Below are 25,599 nucleotides of genomic sequence, written 5' to 3' on the forward strand. Positions count from 1 at the left end.
TGATCTTTGACGCCTTATACACGCTGGGTGCTATTTTGTCCAGATTAATATTCTTAGTTTGTTTGATCGACTATTTCCTTTCCTGTGCTAATTGCGGGTCCTCCGGTTTCATCTCGCTGCTAAAGACCCCTACATGCTAGCGAACTATGGAAATCAAACCATTAAATCATATGTTAGTTACGAAATGACCTAGTTAGTGTCGAGCGAACGTTAACGCAAATTATCTCTCTGCTAAATATGCCGATCCATAGAAGCAAGCAGTTGGATCTTTTATCTATTTTGTAATTTGTTTGCGGTAAAACCAACCACGGAGGTTTTTATTGTTTAATTTATATACAATAATTATATATACATTGTATTTACATAGATTAGATCATTACAGGTGTTACCATATACTATAATGCACTCGATTAGATTTTATTACATACTTCGAGAAGGTATTTGTTGAGTAGTTTATCGAGGGCTGGCCGTCCTTACCGTCCGTTACAAATAAAACCTTCTAGTAGTTTATCGAGGTTCGGGTGCTTCCGGAGTCCAAAATGGCCGCTTTACATAAATGAGAATTTTGGGGATACCTAACCCGAACCCTAACCCTTTTTAAAAGACTGAACTTGGGTCTAATTTAGTTTACTTCTCTTAAAAGGGTTAGGGTTAGTATTCCCCTAAATACTCATTTGTATAAAGCGGCCATTTTGGTATGAGTTCTGGCTTGTTCTGGAATTTGTTGCTTCTAGTGGTGGTAATATTAGTACCGTGCGGTAAGGACGGCCAGCTCTCTATAAACTACTAGAAGGTTTTATTACTCAACAAATACCTTCTCGAAGTATGTAATAAAATCTAATCGGGTGCATAATTTATACACAATAATAATATATATGTATAACAAACATAGATTACATGTAGGTATAATATAGTTTATGCAGTACAAGTATAAACTATATTATAATTTATATACAAATATAGAATAGGTATATAGAAACCATTACAAGTATAAACTATTCAATAATTTATATTAAAGATACATTATGGGAGATTTTTATAGAGAGTTGGCCATTCTTGCTATAACAGTTCAAAAGTAAATGATGAAAGAAGAATATATTGAAAATTTCAGTCAAATTACTTTATTCTGAACATAGTTATCATCGTTGTAATATTTGCCTAGAAATGGTAGTGAAATGTGCCATCACCTTGGTCGATCGTTTGATTGACATTCGTTAACTCCACCTAAATATCTCGATTATCAAGTAAAGTTTTCAATGGCATGCGGAAACACTCTACAGCGGCCTCGCTAAGTACACTCTATCATTTATCCTCGATCTAACCGACGTATTCTCATCAGGGTGCGCCATATTTCAATTTATCAATGAGTGAAATCCTATTTAAATCCGAGCTGTAGCCGAGCCATCCGTGGCTCTACAGAGTTAATTTTGGGCTTGTTGTTTAAATAAAGATCTAATTTATAATTTCTATAACATCTGACGCCTAATTTAAGACTTGCAATAATCAGATTTTGCTCTTGCATAATGTATGTTTAAAGAATAATATATATCTACAAAATTAGAATATCCAGTACAAGTATAAACTATACTATATTTTATACACAAGAATAATATATATTTTACAAACCTAGATTAGATTTAATATAGTTTATCCAGTACAAATCAGATTATCTAGATGTTAGATATACCGTACGACCATTACAAGGCAGTTTTTACTATACAATAATTTACATGTATGTATGTATGTATGTATGTATGTGCTGGTGTGTATGCGTCGTGAATGTTTAGGCTATCGAAAATGGGTCCAGGTCGAATTTGGGTTCCGGGCGAATTAGGCCCCGGGACCCGATATATGTGGTATTAAATTAACCAGCATGGCCCCGTGAATGTTTAAGGCCGGTTGAATGTGGACCACAGGCCCTGTCATATGGTATCAAATCAATGTTTAAGGCCGGGCGAAATTGGGCCTCGGGCGATTATGAACCACGGGCGATATTGGACCCCTGGCGAACTTCGGCCCCTCGCGAATTTGGGCTCTAGAGAATTGGGTATGGGCGAATTTCTGCCCTGTGCTAATTTCGGCCATGAGCCAAATGGGCCCTTGGCAAATTAGGGCCCTGTGAGAATTGTGTCCGGGCGAATAAACAAATACAATTAAAAATTTCCAAAAACATTCTGTCTCTGTTTAATACTTTATTATATAGCTATCTATCCTGTTCCATACGGTCTGCATCCGTCTATAACTGTTCCACATGGCCTGCATACTTCTATAACCAGGGCTGACGGTAATTTTTCACGGTTGATTAGCAGCACTGCTAATCAAAAAGTCCAATTTTGCCAAATTTGATTAGCAAATTTAAAAATTGATTAGCAGTTTTTCAGTTTCAACATAAAACACCTAAATAACAAGATATTACTTTAGTTCATAACAAATATGATTAGATTCCATTCTTACTAATCTTAGATTTTTTTAGGACTGCCACAAGTACTTGTGACAGTTTGTGAATGTGATGTAGACATTTAGTTAGGTCTTATGTCTGAAGCCAATTCTTAACAGTGACTTCCGAAGCCCCAATCATTTTAATTGTTATTTTTTTATACGTTAGAAATCTTCGTTAGAAAACAATTTCGTCTGCTTTTTATAGTGTATTGCTTTTTTTGTTCAATCGGGCGCACCTCGATTGACTAGACACGTCATATAATTACTTGATGTCTCGCAACGTGAGTGGTACTACTTGATTCCCTGTTTCCGGTTTAATAGTCCCTATTCATAGAGTTATGTCCCTGTATTATATAGTACCGTATAATGAATTGTGTCTGGGTAGTTCGAGAAGAAAATGTCACACGGAGAATTCAGTTTTGTTTATAAAATTTTATTCAACATTTTATACTCGTTGAAATTGTTGAGAAAGCTTTCTAGTCTTCAAATGTGGATTATCCTTGTGTCAATATCCAAAATGACAGGCATATTAATGATTCGCAGTTACTGCGAATCAAAAACTTTAGATTTTAATTTTTGATTAGCAACGGACAAAATATGTATCGCAAATTGCGCTGCGATACTGGTTGTCGGCAGCCCTGTCTATAACAGAGGTCATAAATCACATTAGTCTACCTTATCGAGTCTTTGAAAACATTTTGCTCTTTAGCATCTTTATTATTGTTCATTTATATAGCGCTTCATTACACAGTTTCTAAGTACATTCACAACAAAAAGTTCAAAAACAGTTTTGAAATAAATATGTTTTTAAGTAAGTCTTAAAGCTCTGGATGGAAGAGTACTCTCGAAGAGCTTTTGGAAGTTCATTTCGCATTTCAGCTGCTCTGACGGAGAAAGCATATTGAATTCCCCAGAAAGTTTATTTTGTTTAGGAATCCTCAATAGGCTACGATCACTTGACGAACGAAGGGTGTATCGCCGGGGAGAATAGAAATCAAAGAGTTCTTTTAAATAACTGGGTGCAGTGTCAGAATAAACTGATTTAAACACATTCACAAGAGCTTTAAATTGAACCCTCGCTCGAACTGGAAGCCAATGTTATAAAGATATTTTGTGGGTATTTTGATTTTCAATTTTCAAGGCATAGCTTTTAGGTCCGGTAGCACAAAATTCGAGTATATTTTGGGGTCATTCAACTGGTTGGAGTCTACACCAGTACCAACTAATTTAACTATACATTGTAATAACAAATCACGTCTACTTGTATAGCTATAATTGTATTTGTCATATCTATATAAAAGTATGTGTAACAAGTTGTTCTGGTGGCTTTCAACATAATGTAAATCAAAACCATGTTCTAACATATGTATCACAACTTCATACAATCCTTTCCAAGCAGCTGTAAATCCAGGCATCTCATTGTCTTCATTGGACCAGTTTACGTCTACCCCAGCCTCAATTAATTTAACTATACACTGTAACAACAAATCAGGTCTACTTGCATTGTTATATCTGCTATAGCTACGTAAAAGTAAGTGCAGTAGGTTGCCCTGACCACTTTCAACATATTGTACACCAATACTATGGTCTATCAGATGTATCACAACATCATACAATCCCTTTACACCAGATATACATGTAAGTACAGCTTGCATCTTATCTTGTAATGATAATGTTTCAACTACTTCTCCTATATTTCCATCGTTTTCAGCTTGGCGTAGTGTTGATTCCAGTATACTAAAATATAGTAAACATTTTGTTTTAGTTACATTAGTTACAAAGATGATATAAATACAATAACAATCTAAAAACTCAATGTATTCTGCCTCATTAATCTCTTAAGTTAAAGTAGCTAAGTCTCTAACCCAAAATCATCCAAAGTCTTTGACATTTAAAACACGATTGTGATCTTACCGAGAAAAGATGGGCATCTGATAAACATTTCACCATTGGTACACGAACCGTGTAGCATAACTCGTTCCAGTGCCATTTGTAGCAAGGGACTCAAAGAACGAGTCTAGACATATTCCACAAGTCATGTCAATTGGTGATGTCATATTCTTATCTGGAGAGCATGGGCAATAAATACTATCAGTGTAGACGGGAATAATCAAACGCTAGAAATTGCCATTCGATTGAGACTTCTGCCGCATTTCGCCGAACATAACTCATTATAAATTACAGTAAAAACAGAAATGAATGAATGTAAATCAGTTTATACATTTATATTACAGTGTTGTGACCCATTTTTGTTCCAAGTATGTAATTTCTAAATAAAACAGAATATCTACACTGTTAAGTTAGAATGTCATTACAATCTGTCCACCAAGGGTGTTTTTCACACGACAGGACACCTACCCGAGTTAGCCCTGATGCTCACTGTATTTACAATCGGCTAATAATATACACCTTACAATATCCCAAGGCTAATTATATCTTACAATATCCCAGTTAACCCTGATGTTCATCGTATCTACAACAGGCTAACAATATACACCTTACAATATCCCAGTTAACCCTGGTTTTCACCGTATCTATAATAATAGGCTAACTCGTAACTATACTTTACCCCAGTTAACCCTGATGTTCATCGTATCTACAACAGGCTACTATATCTTATAATATCCCAGTTAACCAAGATGTTCACCGTATCTACAATAGGCTAACTAGTAACTATACTTTATCCCAGTTAACACTCGGCTTCCAATATATACCTTATAATACCCCAGTTACCCTGGTGTTCGCCGTATCTACAATATACTTTACCCCGGTTAACCCTGATGTGCACCGTATCTACAATAGGCTAACTATGCAGTTACCCCAGTTAACCCCGATGTTGATCGAATAGACAATGGGCTAGTGTGGGTGGTGGACGGATTCTAAAGCCTGATCTGTTTAATATACGAACCTCTCGGCTTCCATCTTGTTTAGCTGTTGGTCTATATCTAATAGCCTTTATTATCTTAACATCACTGAAATACACAAATAAATAAAGACTTGATCGTCAGTGCCACACTTAACTGTAGCCTTTGTGTAATATTATTATAATATATTGTACATTTTCACCAGAAATGCTTAATTGAAATTTGAATATCTAACTATTATTACTACTGTTCTAGTATTAATCGACTAGACAATATAGTAACAAGTCAACAGTGAGGCTGATGTCCCCCGCTGTAATCCCAAAATAAATAGATGACACATATTAATTAATTGCACATTTATCCTTTTCAAAAGTATGGAGCAATCAAACTGAATACTTAGTCTAGCTAGGTATATAATGTTCACGCCTCACGGTCAAACTCAGGTTTTGCATAATATGGTAGTGAAACTATACAATAAGTTTCATCACTAAATACTTAGTCTAGGTATAAAATGCTCACGAACAAACTCAGTTTTGAAGTACATGATAGTGAAACTAAGTTTCATTACTCTCCATCCTTTAGAATCAAATTTAACTAGTGCCAAAGCATCAACCAACCAAATTGCTTATCTCTGTTTACCCCGAGCAGAAATGCTCATCTTGGAACCTCATCGAGCCATTCACCTAATAAACACTTACACCAAGTTTAAATATTCTAGCTCAATTAGGAGAGTGATTGTGTCCCAAAATGTGTGACGGACAGACAGATAGACGAACAGCGCGGGGTTTATCTAACTTGACCACGAGGTCGACGTTGGTAACTGGCTTACACACTGGACACTTTCTTTGTGTAAGAAGTTGAGTGAATGAACATGGGAGTATACTATCGTATACGCGACTATCGTATACGAAGAGACGCAATTTTGCACAGGCCCTTTATCACCCAAACTAGCTTTACCACCAATTTGTCTGTAACAGGTCTCAATAGATTGTTTTACACGTTATATATTTTCGTTTACTCAGCTGATTGGAGGGCCGGGGGGGGGGGACAATAACCTGAATATATCAAGTCTATACCTTAATTGTTTATAAATTTAAAGTCAATCGGTTATTCACTCTGGCTTCCAGAGCGTAGACACCAAGCAGGGACAGACAGGCATAAGAATATTAAGATACATTCATCCGTATTCCAATCTAAAGTTTCAAACACTTGTCTTGACATTGGAATGATCCGATTTGTATGCACGTAAATAAACAGGTATAGACTTGATATATTTTTAGTAACTTTACGGTAATGTATCTCGAAAATGCAACATATTAGGCTTCTGAAACTATGCATTCAAGTAGTTTATTCATCCAGTGATTCTGTAAAATGACAAAACATTTTGCCACCAAAGCTGGTTCGATTACTGTTTAGTGTCAGTGTTTGATGGCGTGGCGTACGCTTTTCTGTGTGCGATATTTTAGTATACTTTGCAATAATATGTCTTGAAATGTTATTTCCTAATATAAAGGTAACACAATGAATATTGTAATAAATATATATATATAGTTTTTATTGGCGCTAGAAATATGTTTGCTAACTTCATTTTGAATCCGGGAGCTTCAATCTTCGTGAGAGATTCCGCTCGGTCAGTCGGAGTTCTAGCTGGGTATTGCGAAACGCATCGCCATATTTATCGAGTTGTATTCTGTTTGACGTATCTATAGCCTTTCATCATAAAAAACCCCTCACCGATTCACTAGAACAGTCTTGTAGTCCAGTATTGTGCCTTGTAGTTTGCCTGGTGAAATATTTCTTCTCCCTATTTTAATGGCGATTTGAGATATTTAATTGTTAAGGTCACCTGCAGTTTTCCAATCTGTTTCACAGAGAACTGCTGATCAGTGTGGCAGTTTTCGTGAATAAGGGACAATGTCGCTGAGATGTAAATAGGGAAAGGGCACGTGATTGTTCGCGAGATTACTGGATTAGGGTAAGGGTTAGGGTTAGGGTTGAGATTAGCGCTAGCCTTGTTTACATCTTGTGACCTTTGACCAAACTTGAAGTTGGCCATATCAAATAGACTAACCATGTTTTAGATTCGGTTTATGCAGGGGAGATAAATCTATTTTAATGCTCATGGATTTGGACTCAGACTAGCAATTATTTGCCCATTGACTTCAATGTTAAATGACTGTAACATCACAGGCTGTAGCTTTTTGCTCAACATTCCGTTGGTTCCAATCTTTATAGGCACAATGGGGACAACATTTGGCAATCTCCTCATCATAATTTTGTAGGGGGTTGACCATTTAGATTTTTTGCTACACAGATTTGAAGTTGACAGGGGTGAAAATCTCACTTCCGACACAATGATTGCTCTGCAGAAAGACACTTTACACCCCCTATCCCTCCGCTGTAATATCATCAGTATTACCCAAAACTGCTATGAAATTGCAAATTTGATCCCTTTTCTCCAATTCTAGACCAAAAAGTCAACCCAAAAATGCAGGAAGAGGGGAGAAAAAAATTAAGGGAAAAATTGTCTATTTATAACTCGCACTACATTCGTCCATCATGAAATAAGGGGAAATAATTACTAGTCTTAGTCCATTTAGACTAGTAATTCTCTTTCCATTGAACCATTCTCTGATTTTAATTTACAAAAAGCCCAACATGAAATAATCAAAAGACTGAACGGGAAGGGGACATTTTTAATTTTTCCAGGACTGACTAAAGGAAATCTATAGACTCTGACATCTGTCCACCGCAAAATCATGAATATTTGCCAAAACCTGGGAAAAAAATGTAAATTAAATAATTCTTATTCGAATCTATACCCAAAATCAAGGACAAGTCATGAAATCGCAAATAATAACTATTCTAGTTTTAGTGGCAGCATGTGCTCTCCAGTGATGTAAGGACCGATTCTAAGTGTTGATCTAATGGCTAACAGTTGTAAGAACCTAAATGAAATGAAATGGGGTTTAATGTCCTACTTTTCTGCTCCTAACCTAGGCTAATGAAGACGGGCATACGCCATACAGTGTGCTATGAGGGAAATTTTGCCCTGGCAGCGGCGCTATGGCCTACTCTTATATCGAATTCCAACTGCCAAGGGTTCTTTTACGTGCACGCCAATGTGTACACAGGACCTCGGTTTTTCGTCCCATCCGAACGACTAGACAGCTGTCCTTGCCAGGCCCTCCGTTCTGCATCACTGACAAGGGGAAACCACGCCGGAAAATCTGGATGAACTTTCTCGGCCAATGCAGGGATCGAACACCCGACCTCCAGGCTAGCGAGCCAGCGTCTTACCCACTTAGCCACCGTGATCCCCAGAACCTAATTGAACAGAAATATTATCTTAGAGCTTCTGCTAATTAAACATACATTATGCAAGAGCTACATCTGCCTACTGCAGGTCTTTCTTTGGGCCTGAAATGTTATATAAACTATTAATTAGACATTTATTAACATGAAAAGACCATAATCAACTCTCAGTGCCATCTTATGTGTTAGATTTATACTGGATTTGAATCCGATCTGCTACTCAAGGCCTATTGATGATTGAATGCAAAAAGGGATAATCGAGACTGTTTTTTATTTTACCGACTTTAGCAGTGTTGATTGAGTCAAGGCCTAAAATTCAATTGCTAATATCTTGGTTCAGAGCGGAGCAATTTGACTGAAATTTTCAGCATATTCCCTTTACTTTATCTTGATTTTAACTATTATAGTGAGAACTGCCAGCTCTTTATCTAATCTTCCATAATGCCCCTTTAATCTCCCAGACCTGACTCCAAACTTGACATGGTCTCCACCACCGACCCCACCCCTTCAACACCATTACTGAACACACTCCTGACACATTCTTATATAACCTACTAGACACTGTTCCCCGCCAGATCGCGCACCTAGTACCACCAGACCCGAATATCCCAAGATACTCTGTCAGCCATCACTGGGATTGAAACTGGGACAAATATATTATTCGAATTGGACATGAAATGCAATGGGGTTTAATGTCCTACTGTTCTGCTCCGAACTGGGCTAATGAAGACTGGCATACGCCATACAGTGTGCTATGAGGAAAATTTTGCCTGGACAACAGTGCTACGGCCCACTCTTATACTGAATTCCAACTATCATGGGATCTTTTACATGCACGCCAATGTGTACATGGGACCTCAGATTTTCGTCCCATCCGACAAGCAGGAACCAGGTGGGGAAAATATGGATGAACTTTTCTCGGCCAATGCAGGGATCGAACACCCGACCTCCAGGCTAGCGAGCCAGCGTCTTACCCACCATGATCCCCCAGAATGGGATAAGTATGGATAATAAAGCCTATGTGCACCATTCACTCACTCAAAACAATGAAGATTTCAACTAAAAAGAGAGATAGAGTTCTGAAGAATACTTAATAGATTTTAATACATAAATGTATAATTTATTAAAAGAAGAGCACTTTAAATCAATTATCACTCAACTATCACGTAAAATATATAAAAATAATAATGGTATATCTCCAATACCTTTAATAGTAGAGTTAAAATAACTAGGTTTCTTTGCATAAAGTTAAAATAACTAAGCCCTTTTGGATTAAAGTTTTAAATAATGTCTATTTCATTAGATTTTATTTGTTGATTCTATTTATGTGATGACAATAAAGCCAATTTTGTGTTTGACTGTCGACAGACTAAGCAAAAAAGATAAAACTACAAAAAGTATACAAGCTAGCTTTCACTTAATCTTTAGAAATTAAAATTTTATCACATAGAACATACAAATCTGAAGAAAAAAAAATTCAATATTTTAACATAAATCAAAGAGGTTTAGCTTCTTTAACACAATATCAGGGTTTTACAATAATAATAAGGGCATTACAATGTTTGCCTAATTAATCTAACAAAAACTACATGGAAATATTCATGTTTGCGACTCAATTATTAACATAAAAACTCCAGAAATAAAATCACAAATTTTTGTTCAGTCATAATGTAGTGAATCTAATTTCAAGCGGGTGGGGGAGGTCGAAACAAGGTATAGGGTTAGGGTTAGAAATCCCAACAGATGAATTATCCGTATAAATAGGACTTCCACAAACGAACTTGACGACTACTCAACTGGCCTGGTGACTCAGCAATCTGCCTGAAATTCCTCAACACAAATAACAGGCAATAATAATTTTAATTAAAAAAATAAAAAGGCACAAATTAATGGGTTCAGAATCATTGGTGGATTTTTCCAATTTATAAAATTATATGTGATCACATCGTAAAGTTATCAGAATATTGATACATATAACGTCAATTCATTTTATAAAAGCTAGTCAAAGCTTGGTCTAGGCCAGTGGTTCTCAACCCTTTTTTGCCAAAGACACACTCTGTAACACATGAAAAAATAGCAGCACACCTGGCTAAATATATATGAAAAATATTTGAATTTTACAAAATAAAAACATGGCAAGTAATAGATCGCATACCACCGTAGACAGAGACTAGTCATAGACAAATAGAATGACTTAAACTAAATAAAGAAAAACACAGCCGTGATCTTACCAGTAGACACCAGTGAATACGCAATTGGGATCACATGGTTTTTCGCATTTTCTTAGTGTGCCGTCCCAAAAATTTGGCGGCAAACTTGGGAAGATCTTGCGGCACACCTGTCAGCGAAGTGGAAGAATGATGACATAATGGAATTGAGCGCCTATGGGTCATTATCTTGGTCAGTGTAAAAAATAAAATGTGCCTCGGCACACTGGTTGAGAATCACAGGTCTAGGCAATACATTTTTACCCGAATATGATTGACGTAATTTATTTACAAGTGGAATAGAAGCAATAATATAAATGGCATGTTGTTTGAATTTATATGTCCAAATCTTTTCAATGTACAATACATTTTGGTTAGCATAGGAAAGTCTTGGTAGAATTTCGTTCGGACCCCCAACCCTGGTATTTGAGGTCATTGGTGGGATCAAATTCTTGTGTAGGAGGAGATCAGAAATGGGACAGAATCTAGAGATCTACCTGTCAATTCGTTTGTGAGAGTTACTATAAGACTTCAGCGAAGTGGAAGAATGATGACATAATGGAATTGAGCGCCTATGGGTCATTATCTTGGTCAGTGTAAAAAATAAAATGTAAGCACACATGAAATTGTGAGTGTATATCTTTTTATCTTAAGCTCCTACATTCTATATTTATTCATAAAGTTAGATAAACTACAGATAGCATATTTACATGCAAGGCACAAGCAAATTATCTCTCTTTTTGTGTTAATATAGGACGAAATAATTCAATCAAAAATATAAACAAGGCAAATGATCTTACAGTGAGTTCCGATTTTATCATCATATCACTGTACTATACATGTAGCTGTCGCCATGGAAACAACAGTGTTCTAAAAAAAAAAACAACCTTATAATGTATGATAAGCATTTTTTTTATAGTATGGATTTATTTCACGAACCCCAACATTCACGTTATAATGATGACTGTTTATAATATATAAACAATATATAATATATAAACATTCATCCCCTATAATATATAAACAGTGGGGTTTTTTATAGCATGGATTTAGTTTGCGAACCCCAACATTCATGTAATAATGAAGACAGTTTATAATATATATAAGTGGGGTTTTTTTATAACATTGAACCCCAACATCCACGTTATAAATATAACTATTATAATGAAATAATTTGGGGGTATTATTATTTTTCTCTGATCTTTAAAAATATCTAAAGTCACAATAATTGAAAGATCCTGGTACCGGTTACAAATAATTAAAAAAAAAACGTAAATGTATTAACATACATTGTGTATTAAAAATGTGATCTGTACAATAGAACCTTGTTACAATTTGATCTGCCAGAACAGATTTATCTCCCCTTGGTAATAATAAAGCTATAACTACTGTATGATATATACAAGGGTGTGGATTTGTCATAACTTTGGGGGGAGGGGACGGACGAAAACCCTGGAACCTGGAATATTTCATTACCAAACCAAAATAATTATTACTAACAGTTTACTGTACCAGTGTTATGTAATAATATGATATCTTAAAGATCAGTAACTGTGGCGAGACCCAAGCCAGTGGTTAGATAGCCTTCAGAACGGGTGATTCATGTGGATATAAACCTCAAAATGTGTCCTGACAATCAAAATCATGAGGGGGACAGAGACCTAGAGGGAGAGAAATGGGGTTTAACTTCCACTCGACACAATCCAGGTCATTTCCGGACTAACACATGGTCTACTTTTATTTCAATAATTCTCTTGCGCATATGGGTCTTTTGCAGTGGGAGAAAACCCACGAGGTTGGACAGGCGACCCTACTCCTTGTCACGCACAACCGGGGATTCGAAACCACGGCAAATGACTCAAAGATAGGCCTTATGATACAGCGCGCGCGTGCTCATCATTCAGCCATCCAACCCCTCGGACAGATACCTATTCATCCCCCCCTTCCAATTTTAATGGGAGGACTCGTTCCCCCCGCCCCCTTAATCCACGCCCATGCATATATACACAATATCTCATTGCATAATCAAAACAAATATCCTGCCTTTATCGAGGAAAATAACAAGTCATGGTTGTAAGTAAGAAAACAACAATTATTTGTAAAAATAGTAAATCATTATATGACATCATTTCTAATCAATGTACATGGGTCCCTATTATTAATAGATTTCATTAAATACCTTTATAAACATAATGCAGAGTTAGAGAATCATTATATGAATTCATATCTTACCAATGTACATGATATATCAATCTGATTATAATACAGATCTATAGTTCGTTTCGTTTTTTGTTTTTTTTACTTTCGATGGCTTACACTACATGAAGATCTGATCAGTTGTAGTGATAGGTCGTGTCAGAGGTCATACAAGCGGCTTTTGACCCTATGACATCAGACATTTGATTACCCACAGTTCCGTGCACCACTTGCCAAAAGCTCACTGTAACAGACCGTTTCATTGGCTAATGATAACAACTCTTTGAGATCCTAGTATAGTAAAGACAAATTTTGAACTATAAAAACGAAACAAAATACGATGTGTGTTTCAATCAGACTGATAAGCAAGATAAGCAATTTACTGTAGTAGTCCTGTATTCCAAGACTGTCTACTTATAAGACTGGAAGTCCTGCTCTAATCCGCCCCACCTTTTTTAGAACAGGTTATCCAGTCCACTGCATTCTCTATTTCAATCAAAAAAACACATGTAGAAGACTGGATATCCTGATATCAGACTTTTTAGAGCAGGTTAACCAGTCCAAAGCAATCTCTACTTAATTATTAGTCTATCAATCTGTAATAAAATGTGTTCAGAATATGGACTCTTTTTCACACATATTTAATCAATTTATACAAAAATATTATGAGGGAATATTGATGGATGTATTTTGTTTAGGCGTATGTTGAGAAGACTGTGAAATGACCTGATCGTAAGACGGAGGTTTAGCTGTATTATCTGATACAACATCATCATATGATGGCGGTGCTGTGGCAAAACCTGAATCGGGGACGATTTCATTGTTTATAATTCCTGCTCTATCCTGAAAAATAATTAACATATTTAGTACAGGAGGACTGCACCACACATAAACAATTACACAAGACAAACCTACGGACAGGATGCAATATGAAAATGAAATGGGGTTTAACGTCCTACTCTTCTGCACCCAACCTGGGCTAATTGAAGACGGGCATACGCCATACAGTGTGCTATGAGGGAAATTTTGCCCGGGCAGCGGCGCTACGGCCTACTCTTATATCGAATTCCAACTGCCAAGGGATCTTTTACGTGCACGCCAATGTGTACACGGGACCTCTGTTTTTTGTCCCATCCGAATGACTAGGCATCTGTCCTTGTCACGCCCTCCGTTCTGAATCACTGACAAGGGGAAACCACGCCGGAAAATCAAGATGAACTTTCTCGCCAATGCAGGGATCGAAAACCCGGCCTCCAGGCTAGCGAACCAGTGCCTTACCCACTTAGCCACGTGATCCCAGGATGCAATATATATAGGATGCAAATGACAAATGCACATATCAGATCAAGTAAATGCATCCGGGTGCTAGTCGCACGATTCCATTGTACAGTTCCAGGACTGTAGTAACATGTACATGTATATAGACTTCACTTAGAAAGTTATTTAAAAATAATTTGAAAAAATTTCACGTAAAAAAATATATAATCTCTTGAAATCTGAGGACCCGGAGAAAACCCACGAGATTGGACATGCGACCCCACTCCTTGTCACCTACGGAATCGAAACCACGCCAGTTGACTTAACGACAGACCTTATGATACAGTGCGCACGCGCTAACCATTCCGCCATAAACACCCCCCCCTCCTCCACGGAAGTCGGTGGTTTAAGGTCTACTTCCATACATTGGCCGAGAAAGTTTGGGATTTTACGCCGTAGTTTCCCCTTGTCAGTGGTGCAGGACAGAATGCTGACAAGAACAGCTGTCTAGTCGTTCGTATGGTCTTGTGTATACATGTACATTGACATGCACATAAAAGATATAAGAGTAGGCCATAGTGCCGCTGCCCGGGCAAAATTCCCCGCATAGCACACTGTATGTCACATGCCCATCTCAATTAGCCCAGTCGGTGCAGAACAGTAGAATGTTGAACCCCATTTCATTTTTTTATTGCAAATCATTTTTTTTTAATTTTGGTTAGTGAACGAGATTTTTTTTCTATTCAAAAAGCTATTTTATGTGACCAAGCAGTATCTGACGAGCCGAATATTTTGTTATATGTTTGAGAGAGAAAGAGAGAGAGAGAAATGAGGTTTAACGTCCACTCGACACAAACTAGGTCATTTTGGGACTAACATATGGTTTTTAAAATTTTATTTAAATAATTCGCTTGCGCGTAGGGGTCTTTATCAGTGGGAGGAAACCGGAGGTCCCGGGGAAAACCCACGAAGTTGGACAGGTGATCCTACTCCTTGTCACGTACAATCGGGGAATCGAAACCACACCAGTTGACTCAATGACAGGCTTTATGATACAGTGCGTACGTGCTAACCATTCGGCCATTCCCCCCCCACCCCCCCGTTATATGGTTGAACTTGTTATACTGATATAAATCTGACAACTTACGGATGTGTTAACATTATTTGGACGAACAGGACGTGATTCCACAATTACAAAACGTCTCTGTTGACGAGCTTCTCGCATCCTTTGGCTTCTCATATAGAAGAAAAATGTCCAGAACATGACCTTTAAAAAGATCAGTATGACGATCAATCTGAAAAATAAAGAACATTTTTTTACAAATTCTCACGTTAATCAATTTCAGCAGGGTCTAAGCCAGTACAAGTACATGTACATTTCTCTGATATGGAAGGATTTAAAAGTACCTGTACAACAAGCTAGTTTTTTCACATATACATGTACATTTCTCTGATATGAAGGATTTAAAAGTACCTGTACAACAAGCTAGTTTTTTCACATATACATGTACATTTCTCTGATATGGAAGGATTTAAAAGTACCTGTACAAGAAGCTATTTTTTTTCACATATTTTTTTTCAATGTGTCTCCAATTACAACACAGATCCTCTTTTGTTTTTGGTTTCGATTCCCCGGTTGTACGTGACAAGGAGTATGGTCGCCTGTCCAACCTCGTGGGTTTTCCCCGGGTCCTATGGTTTCCTCCCACTGCTAAAGACCCCTATGCGCAAGCGAATTATTGAAATAAAATTAAAAACCATATGTTAGTCCCGAAATGACCTAGTTTGTGTCGAGTGGACGTTACACCCCATTTCTCTCTCTCTCTCTTTCGTTTTGTTTTTATAGTTCAAAATTTCATTTTACTTGTCTTTACTACACTAGGATGTGGAAGAGTTGTTATCATTGACGTGTTCTGGATGATGCGAGGGATTAGCCAATGAAACGGTCTGTTATGGTGAACTTTTAATGTGAAGTGCACGGAACTATGGGTAAACCACTAGAAACATCAATGCTGATTGGTTGATAAAATATATGACGTCATAGGGTCAAAAGCCGCTCGTATGACCTCTGACGCAACCTCCCAAAACAACTGGTCAGATCTTCATGTAGTGTAGGCCATCAAAAGTATAAAAAAAAATACGAAACAAAAAATAAATGTGTATTTTAATCAGATTGACTGAGAGAGAGAGAGAGAGAGAGAGAGAGAGAGAGAGAGAGAGATGGGGTTTAAGTCCACTCAACACAAACTAGGTCACTTCGGGACTAACACATGGTTTAATTTTATTTCAATAATTCGCTTGCGCATAGGGGTCTTTAGCTGTGGGAGGAAACCGGAGGACCCGGAGAAAACCCACGAGGTTGGACAGGCGACTCTACTCCTTGCCACGTACAACCGGGGATTCGAAACCACGCCAGTTGACTCAATGACAGACTTTATGGTACAGCGCGCACATGCATAAAATAAGCTATTATTGTTGTATACATGTACAGATAGACAAGGATGCTGTTTCAAAATTTTGCACATACATGTGGGGATCACGTGGCTAAGACGCTGGCTCGCTAGCCTGGAGGTCGGGTGTTCGATCCTTGCATTGGCCGAGAAAGTTCCCCCTTGTCGGTGATGCAGGACGGAGGGCCTGACAAGGACAGCTATCTAGTCCTTTGGATGAGACGAAAAACCAAGGTCCCGTGTATACATTGGAATGCACGTAAAAGATCTCTTGGCAGTTGAAATTCGATATAAGAGTATGCGATAGTGCCACTGCCCTGGCAAAATTTCCCTCATAGCACACTGTATGGCGTATGCCCGTCTTCATTAGCCCAGCATAGGAGCAGAACAGTAGGACGTTAAACCCCATTTCATTTCATTTCATTTGCACATAGCCTACATGTTGGAACTTATTAGTTGGAATTAATTATGGCCAGAATTACATTGTAGGTCACCAGAAGTCATTTGTCAGCTTCAGGAAATAGGGGTCAATATTAATAAGCTTTCATTCATGGGAAAGCGATAGAGAGAAATGGGGCTTAACGTCCACTCAACACAAACTAGGTCATTTCGGGACTAACCTATGGTTTAATCTTATTACAATAATTCGCTTGCGCGTAGGGGGTCTTTAGCAGTGGGAGGAAACCGGAGGACCCAGAGAAAACCCACGAGGTTGGACAGGCGACCTTACTCCTTGTCACGTACAGGCGACCTTACTCCTTGTCACGTACAACCGGGGATTCGAAACCACGCCAGTTGACTCAATGACAGGCCTTATGATACAATGCGCACATGCTAACCATTCGGCCATCCACCCCCACCCACCCCCTGACAGGGCTAATGATGGCAGGCATGTGCCATGCAGTGTGCTATGAGAGGAAAATCTATTCATAGGCCCTTTTCAATTCTAATATTGAATGGTGTATTTACCTTGTCTCAAGATTTCACCTCAAAATATTGAATCGTTTAGATGTGAACGTCGAAACTACTCATCCGGACACGTAACCCTTTTAAGATTTCAGGTCAATTTTTTCGTTGGGTGACCTGATAATCTATTGCCGTTTCTTTAGAGTTATATACAGTGCATGACCCACTTGATGTACTTGATAACGAAAGGTAAATTTCACCTGCACCTTATTTTTATAAAATAAAGTCTGGTTTTATCCAGACACCGCATAATACAGCGTGGGACACCGGTCTCCATTTCTAGATTAAGACTGACGTGTTTAAGTTGTTTGAAAACTGTCACATATATTGAGTTAGTTGTTCGGCCCAAAGGTTGAGGATTTTAAGATATTTGAACACAAAATTAAGCAGTTTTATTCTCCAAAATATTATCGGGATTGGCCCTTTAAATAATCAATCTGATTAGATTAATGTACAATGTATTAGCGTGGATTAAGCTGTATGAAATATGATATTTAGCGAAAAAGCAATTTGTGCATCAGAACTTTAAATTAAATTTGAAATAAAAACTTACATGTAGTAGAAATCCATCTTTATAACGTTTTATTCCTCTTTATCACTCAACAGTTTTATTCACAATTTTTCTGCAAAAAAACAAATATGAATACAATGAAATGAAATGAAATGACCTTTAACCTGCTACAGTACCTTTCTAAATGAATACAGGCACATGCCATGCAGTTATGTGCTATTATGAGGGAACTTTTGCCTGGACAGCGCCAGCGATACTACTCTTATTTCAGAATAAAACTGTGAAGGGATTGCTGCCAATGGTATAGGCCAGACCTTTTCACCAATCATAACAACTAGATGCTTTTCCTTGCCAGAAATCAAAGACTTTACATTCTGAAGTTACTCCCCTCATCCCAACCCACCCTCCAAACACCTTGTGAATGTGATTGAAATTTGGTTAAACTATTGAGGTCATGAGAGATTGAACCCAATTGATTTTCAGCATTCTGCAACTTTCCGTACCAGAGTTATCCCCCCTTTGCCGAAAACCTTGTGAAGTGATATACGTTACAGTTTTCGATGGATTCTTTTCAAAGTTGGAGCAAAGTCATGAGCAGACGACACTTTATTGATTTTCAGTATTTTGCAACTTTCCGTTCCAGAGTTATTGCTCCTTTTCCGAAAACCTTGTGACATACATGTACATATAGGCTACCATTTTCGACAAATTCTTTTTAAATTGGTGTGAAGCATTGTGGTCATGAGAGAGTGAAACCCAGCCATGAAATTAGAATTTTAAAAAATTTAACCTTAAAATACAAGATACATGTATATTTTTATGTGTAGTAACAATTTGATTAAAACACAGATCCTATTTCGTTTCATTTTTTTATAGTTCCAAATATATTGTTTTATTTGTGTATACTACACTAGGATCTGGAAGAGTTGTTATACATGTACATATATAACCCACGTTCTGTTTGATGTGAGGTTTCAGCCAATAAAACGGTCTGTTGCAGCAAATTCTTGGCGTGCGATGCACAGAAATGTGGATATCCTACTAGAAACATCATCGCTGAGTGGTTAATCAAATGTCTGACGTCAGGGTCAACAAAAGCCGCTTATATGACCCCTGATGCGACCTCCCACTACAACTGGTCAGATCTTCATGTACATGTACATGTAGTAGAGGCCGGGGATCACGTGGCTAAGTGGGTAAGACGTTGGCTCGCTAGCCTGGAGGTCGAGTGTTCGATCCCTGCATTGACCGAGAAAGTTCATCCAGATTTTCCGGCGTGGTTCCCCCTTGTCAGTGATGCAGGACGGAGGGCCTGACAAGGACAGCTGTCTAGTCCTTCAGATGAGACGAAAAACCGAGGTCCCGTGTATACATTAGAATGCACTTAAAAGATCCCTTGGCAGTTGGAATTCGATATAAGAGTAGGCGATAGTGCCGCTGCCCGGGCAAAATTTCCCTCATGGCACACTGTATGGCGTAGGCCCGTCTTCATTAGTCCAGCATGGGAGCAGAACAGTAGGACGTTAAACCCCATTTCATTTCATTTCAGTAGAGGCCATGGAAAGTATAAAAAAATGAAACAAAATATAGATCTGTACTTTAATCAGATTGGTGTAATAACAATTACAAATTTATTCAAAAAGAATTAGGACAATTTTACAAAATGTCACAGTCTTTGGAAAAAACACATGTATGTTGCTTATCCGAGGTAAATTTTAATGTAAAAGCTCTGGACTGGTCAGTTTTAATAAAATCTACTGCACACATACATGTAGGCCTACATGCACATCTTTGTAAAATTGTTTTTAGATGAAATAACTGTCATGTCTTTTTTTATGGTTTTCTAATTCTTTAATTAATAGAAAATATTTTAATCTCAACATACAAAAGAAAATATTTTTTTTAAGAATCTGAATTGTATGAAAACCACAAATCTACTCTTTTGACCTTGATGTATGAACATCAATTGTGAGACACTCCCACTTCTCCAGTCATTGAGGAAACAACCTAAGAGTTAATATCTTGTTACACTATTTTGTCGTGTTCCAAGACTTACCTTTATATGTGCTAATCACAAAACTCAACATCCTTTGTTTAGTTTGTTTGAACAAAGACAATAAAGATGGCAAGAAAACAAGTTAAAAGATTATAAGACACACTGACTTTCAGCCAAACAGAGAGAGAGAGAGAGAAAGGGGAAATCACGCCGGAAAATCCCGATGAACTTTCTCGTCCAATACAGAGATCGAATCCGATACCTCCAGACTTACACACTTAGCCACCATGGCTCCTAATGAAGAGACATATCCCTTGCAAAGCACACATGTACATGAGGAAAATTTTGTCCACACAGCAGTATTTTCACCTGCGTTTTATCGTATTCAAATAGGGGGCCGAATGGTTAGCAGGTGCGTGCTGTATCATACGACCTGTCATTGAGTCAACTGGTGTGGTTTCGAATCCCCGGTTGTACGTGACAAGGAGTAGGGTTACCTGTCTAACCTCGTGGGTTTTCTCTGGGTCCTCTAGTTTCCTCCCACTACTAAAGACCCCTACGCGCAAGCGAATTAATGAAATAAAATTAACCATATGTTAGTCCCGAAATGACCTAGTTCGTGTCGAGTGGACATTAAACTGTTCAAAAATTAATCATTATACATATACATGTACATCAATAATCAATTTGGTTGTTTATTTTTTAATGGTGATAGAGAAATTAACCGCTTGCAAATTTTACACTCATTATCAAAATTGAATGGGTAGCTTTAAACTTGACACAAGTACAAAGTAGATGATTTTTGGTTATTTTAAACGATTTTTACAAATTATTACATGTAACTGTCAAAAATTCAAACACCAATCAATTCAGGTAAGGTCGATACTTGAAATAAATATCTAAAAAAATGAAACTGAGCACTAGACATGGAGAGAGAAAGAGTTTAACATTGATTCTACACAAAGAATCTGAGCACTAAACTAGAGAGAGAGGGAGAGAGAGAGAGTAATGTTGATTCTACACAAACTAACATAGGTAAAATCCTATTTGCGCATAGGGATCTTTAGTTAGCAGGAAACTAGAGTTCACAAGCAAAATAAAAGTACAAAAAACAATACGCAAATCATGAGAAGGTGAATCGCGATACAGTGATTCAATGCTATACATGTATGGTGTGATCACCTTGACAGCTAATTAATCCATATACATGTGACACTGAACTAATTTCCTTTTCTGCACGGGAGAGAGAGAGAAATGGGGTTTAACGTCCACTCGACACAAACTAGGTCATTTCGGGACTAACATATGGTTTAATTTTATTTCAATAATTCGCTTGCGCGTAGGGGTCTTTAGCAGTGGGAGGAAACTGGTTGGACAGGCGACCCTACTCCTTGCCACGTACATGTACAACCGCATGATACAGCACGCACATGCTAACCATTCGGCCATCCAACCCCCCCTTTCATGCACGGACCAAATCAAATGAGTAATAGCACCACACACAACCTCACATGATGAATGATATCAATACTGCCTTACTAGAATTCCCTCCATCCAGGGGAGCTCCATCTTTACGGTATCCTCCCGCAGATAAAGATCCCTACACGCAAGTGAATTATTGAAATAAAATTGAACCATAGGTCAGTCCCCATTTCTCTCTCTCCCTTCCATTTTATTTTTTAGCAGAAGTATAATAGCTGGTAGTTATAACATTAAAAAGATTGATTTGGTCACGGACCACCCTGCCAAATTCCCTTAGATTTAATTGACATTGAACTCTGAATATCGTTACTAAAATTAAGTTTGAATAATAGTCTTGAAAAAGTATTCAAATTGTTATCTGGTGTTACATAGGTGGGGTAATATTGGGGTGTACATGTACACCCAATGGGTGGCATTAGGGGATTAATGGGTGGCATTAGAGAAGTACATGTAATGGGTGGTGATTTCAGTTTGTAATGGGTGGCACTGAGTATAATAATAATAATAATAATAATAATAATAATAATACATGTAGCTTTGCAGTGAGACTTATAAATCTTCCCACATTACATGTACATGTAGATAAATCGTCCTGACCATCATACAGTAAAGTTATATTTTGACTTTCAGACATGTACATTCATTTCTAGAAATATTTAATGTGTAAAATAAAAGCTAAATAAATTTGTAAAGCTTGGATTTGCTATTGTAGGCCTATTGTTATCTAAATTTCGTTATAAATAGACTACACCTTAGAATAACATTTGTCATATTATACCGTACTCTGTATGAACAAAGAGTTGGGTTTCAGTTTCAACTTAAATGGTCTACATAAAGCAGAGTATAAGGACGATATTATATAGCCTACATTATGATTATATTAAATAGAAATATCTGGGGATATAAATAGGCCTACTACTATTTATATAGTAGACTAGGCTACATGTTAATATTGCAAACCTTAATAATAATAATATAATACACAATATACCCACTTCATCAAAAAAAATCCTGATTGTAACAGGTGCACAACTAGTTTGAATATGAAAGGGTATTGCATAAAAGCAGCTTGTGTTTCCTTCTCATATTATGTACGTATGATGACCCGGATCATGAAGCCTAGTCATGCACTTGAGTGATTCGAACGAAGGAGATAACAGGATCCGAATTAATATAGCATTGCCAACGGGTTTTCAGATACAACCATTGACTCAAAAATGACAACGATACTGCAATTGTGAACTATCTAGAATGAATAATCTGAAAAAATTTCGAAAAAATATTGAAAATTAAAAAAGTTATAGCGTTTTAAAGAAGGCAAACCAGAGGCGCTAAAAAACGGCTTTTTTAAAAAACCGCAAAAAAGTGACCGAAGCCAATATCTCAGTAACTATACAAGATAGGTCTATGAAAATTGCACTAATTAAAGATCTAGATGTACTTAATAAAGCCAAATTGTCGCTATAATATTCTAGTATATACTTTTTATGTTACAGAGGTTCAAAGTTGGGATCCGTGCCGATTTCGCACAAATCACAGCAAAATTTTTTTCAAATTTGTGTGTACTTAAATTGTAGCGCTTTGACATTAATACAGAGGCTTATTTTTTAATGAATAAGCACACATAAAAGTGTTTTCAGTCTGTTCTGTTATTTATTTTTTGCATGACAACACCTTAAATCACAATTTTTGACTGTATGATGTCAATGTCGAAGAGAAACAAGTTTATGTATGTAATTGGGCACCTACTGGTTCCGAGGCCATTGACCACTGGCCATTCACAGTCATACAACAATTATAAACCGTTTATACTAACGTATACTGTGGATATTTTTAAAAATCATGAAAGTGTGTGGCAAAATGAGAAATAAACCTGTAAGCTTTTGGCAGATTTGCCGCCTTTGCCACGCCAACTGCTTTAGTTGTTTAGAAGCTGCCATGTACATCAATTTGAAATTGTTTGTTTCAGGAATGAAAATTAACAATTAAACTATGATTTATATAACAGCTATATTTTTGTGATCAACATCACTACAATTTCAAATAAAAACAGACATAATTAATAGACATAATTAAAACATTTGAATATCTTAAAAGAGTCCAAATTAAAAGGTAAGCTTATAAAAAGTAAGATATGATCTACATGAAAGAGTATTAAAAAAATTAATTTGTGATACATGTGCATTACGATATACTATATTATAATATCAGTGGTAGAAGTCTAGCTTTCTTGTTGAGACATTATCCCATGAAAATAAAAACAATATAAACATTCAGATGGTGATACATCTTGCCGAGACATTATCTATGTCATAAAAATATAAAAATATTAAAAACAAAATCACAATAAGATCAAAATTCATATCTGTTACTATTTAATATGAAATTAAAAATGTTCACCCACCGGTTTAAAATAAATGATAAAAAAAAAGAAACCATTATCACATTTATCAACAAATATAAGATTTCTAATACATGTATCTTACAAAAACAAACAATAATAACAATATAAAATAATCACATTATTCATATGCGATATTTTTCAAAATAAACAAAAACATTTGACGCATCAGGCCACTTCTTTCAGGTAGAAAATGTTAAAAATAAAATAAATATTATCACAAATATTGAAATAACAAAAATAAGATTACTAACACTGATTTCAAACAATAAATTAAACTAACTTCTATGATTCATACCAAATTTATAATAATTATGGACTTTCTTGAGAATGCTGAGAAACAGTCAGTTTCAAGCCCCCCTTTTTATAGTCCTCATGCAAGCTGTATGAGTAGGCCTATATATCATCATCATTTGTCTATTTTATGTTGTACCAAGTAATATCAGGGATCGCCTTTGGCTATGTTTGGATTTGGATGAGTATATATTATGTAGCTTACTTCTTCAGCTACAGTTCCTGAAAAAAAAAATCCAAGGTGGTCAACAACATTCACAATTTTTATCCTTTGTTAGTGAAATGTCTGGCTAAAGTTTGGTTGGTAGCTTTAGTAACATTCAATATAATAAAAAAAACCTGTCCAAATCTAACATCATTTTTTTTACACTGAAGTCTGTGGGGGGGGGGGGGGGTAATTATGGTCTGAACCCTGATCAACCACGAGTTACCTCCCTTTAATTCCACATGGTTCAATTTCAGCCATTTTACGAATTCCTACGGGGGATACGGACTTAACAAATGGTCAAACTAAGTAGTTAATGAATTGGGCTTTCCAAATATACCAAAATCTTGAGCGTCGAGGGCCTTTTTCGAAAATTTCTCTCAACTTCAAATTTTCAATTCATGAAAAATATCAGAAAATCTTACCTCAGCTTCTCAAAATCCTACTCGACAGCAAGTTCATCTATTTTTCTCGATGGTAAACATCACGTGGTCAATGTTTGACACTTTGAATATTCATGACAAGGCGTAACACGACGTATACTTTTCTCGGTCAACTTTTTGTGATGTCTGTAAATAGTACAGCCAGCGCTCCTAGCGGCGTTTAGCATCGCTAAAAATATCAGTATCACTCATAAAAAATAAACCATTGTCAATTTTATCAAAAAGTCATGGTCAAATTGATTCAGAAACCTAATCCTGTAACCAATGAGTCTATTTTAAAAGAGAAACTAAATGTTATCACCTTGAATTACCTGTTAAAAACACGTAACGGTTGAAAGACTAGAGACTTTTCCTTAGACTGTCAACATTAATCAACTGATACACATGTAACTATATCTCTATCAGTAATAAAACATGAAACGAAATATAAAACCGCTTGAAAAAATGGCATACAGAATACCGATTAGTATTTATCTAAAACTAAGAGATGTAAAATAGATGTTATTCGGATACAGCTTGGTAACTTTATTTATCGGGTACTTTTCTTACAATAATAATATTTTTTCGTTTCGT

At 36.7% G+C, this 25,599-nt stretch overlaps 3 long non-coding RNA genes across 4 annotated transcripts; all 3 read right to left on the bottom strand.

The window, feature by feature from the left end:
* Positions 1 to 314: 314 nt before the first annotated feature.
* Positions 315 to 7,151, bottom strand: LOC130010405 (uncharacterized). The gene is made up of 3 exons (XR_007678681.2): positions 7,038 to 7,151; positions 5,348 to 5,411; positions 315 to 4,176 (listed from the first exon to the last, which is right to left on the bottom strand). It is a non-coding gene; the product is annotated as an uncharacterized LOC130010405 (long non-coding RNA).
* Positions 7,152 to 9,703: 2,552 nt separating this feature from the next.
* LOC126816978 (uncharacterized) lies at positions 9,704 to 25,417 on the bottom strand. Of its 2 annotated transcripts, none has more exons than XR_007678694.2 (4): positions 25,338 to 25,417; positions 18,248 to 18,317; positions 15,426 to 15,573; positions 9,704 to 13,864 (listed from the first exon to the last, which is right to left on the bottom strand). It is a non-coding gene; the product is annotated as an uncharacterized LOC126816978 (long non-coding RNA). The 2 variants fall into 2 exon arrangements; XR_007678695.2 differs by having other exon boundaries at positions 25,328 to 25,415.
* On the bottom strand, positions 22,856 to 25,191 carry LOC130012130 (uncharacterized). The gene is made up of 3 exons (XR_008787421.1): positions 25,009 to 25,191; positions 24,368 to 24,600; positions 22,856 to 22,943 (listed from the first exon to the last, which is right to left on the bottom strand). It is a non-coding gene; the product is annotated as an uncharacterized LOC130012130 (long non-coding RNA).
* Positions 25,418 to 25,599: the final 182 nt, after the last annotated feature.

This window comes from Patella vulgata, chromosome 3 (genome assembly GCF_932274485.2).
Source record: "Patella vulgata chromosome 3, xgPatVulg1.2, whole genome shotgun sequence".
Taxonomy (NCBI): domain Eukaryota; kingdom Metazoa; phylum Mollusca; class Gastropoda; family Patellidae; genus Patella; species Patella vulgata.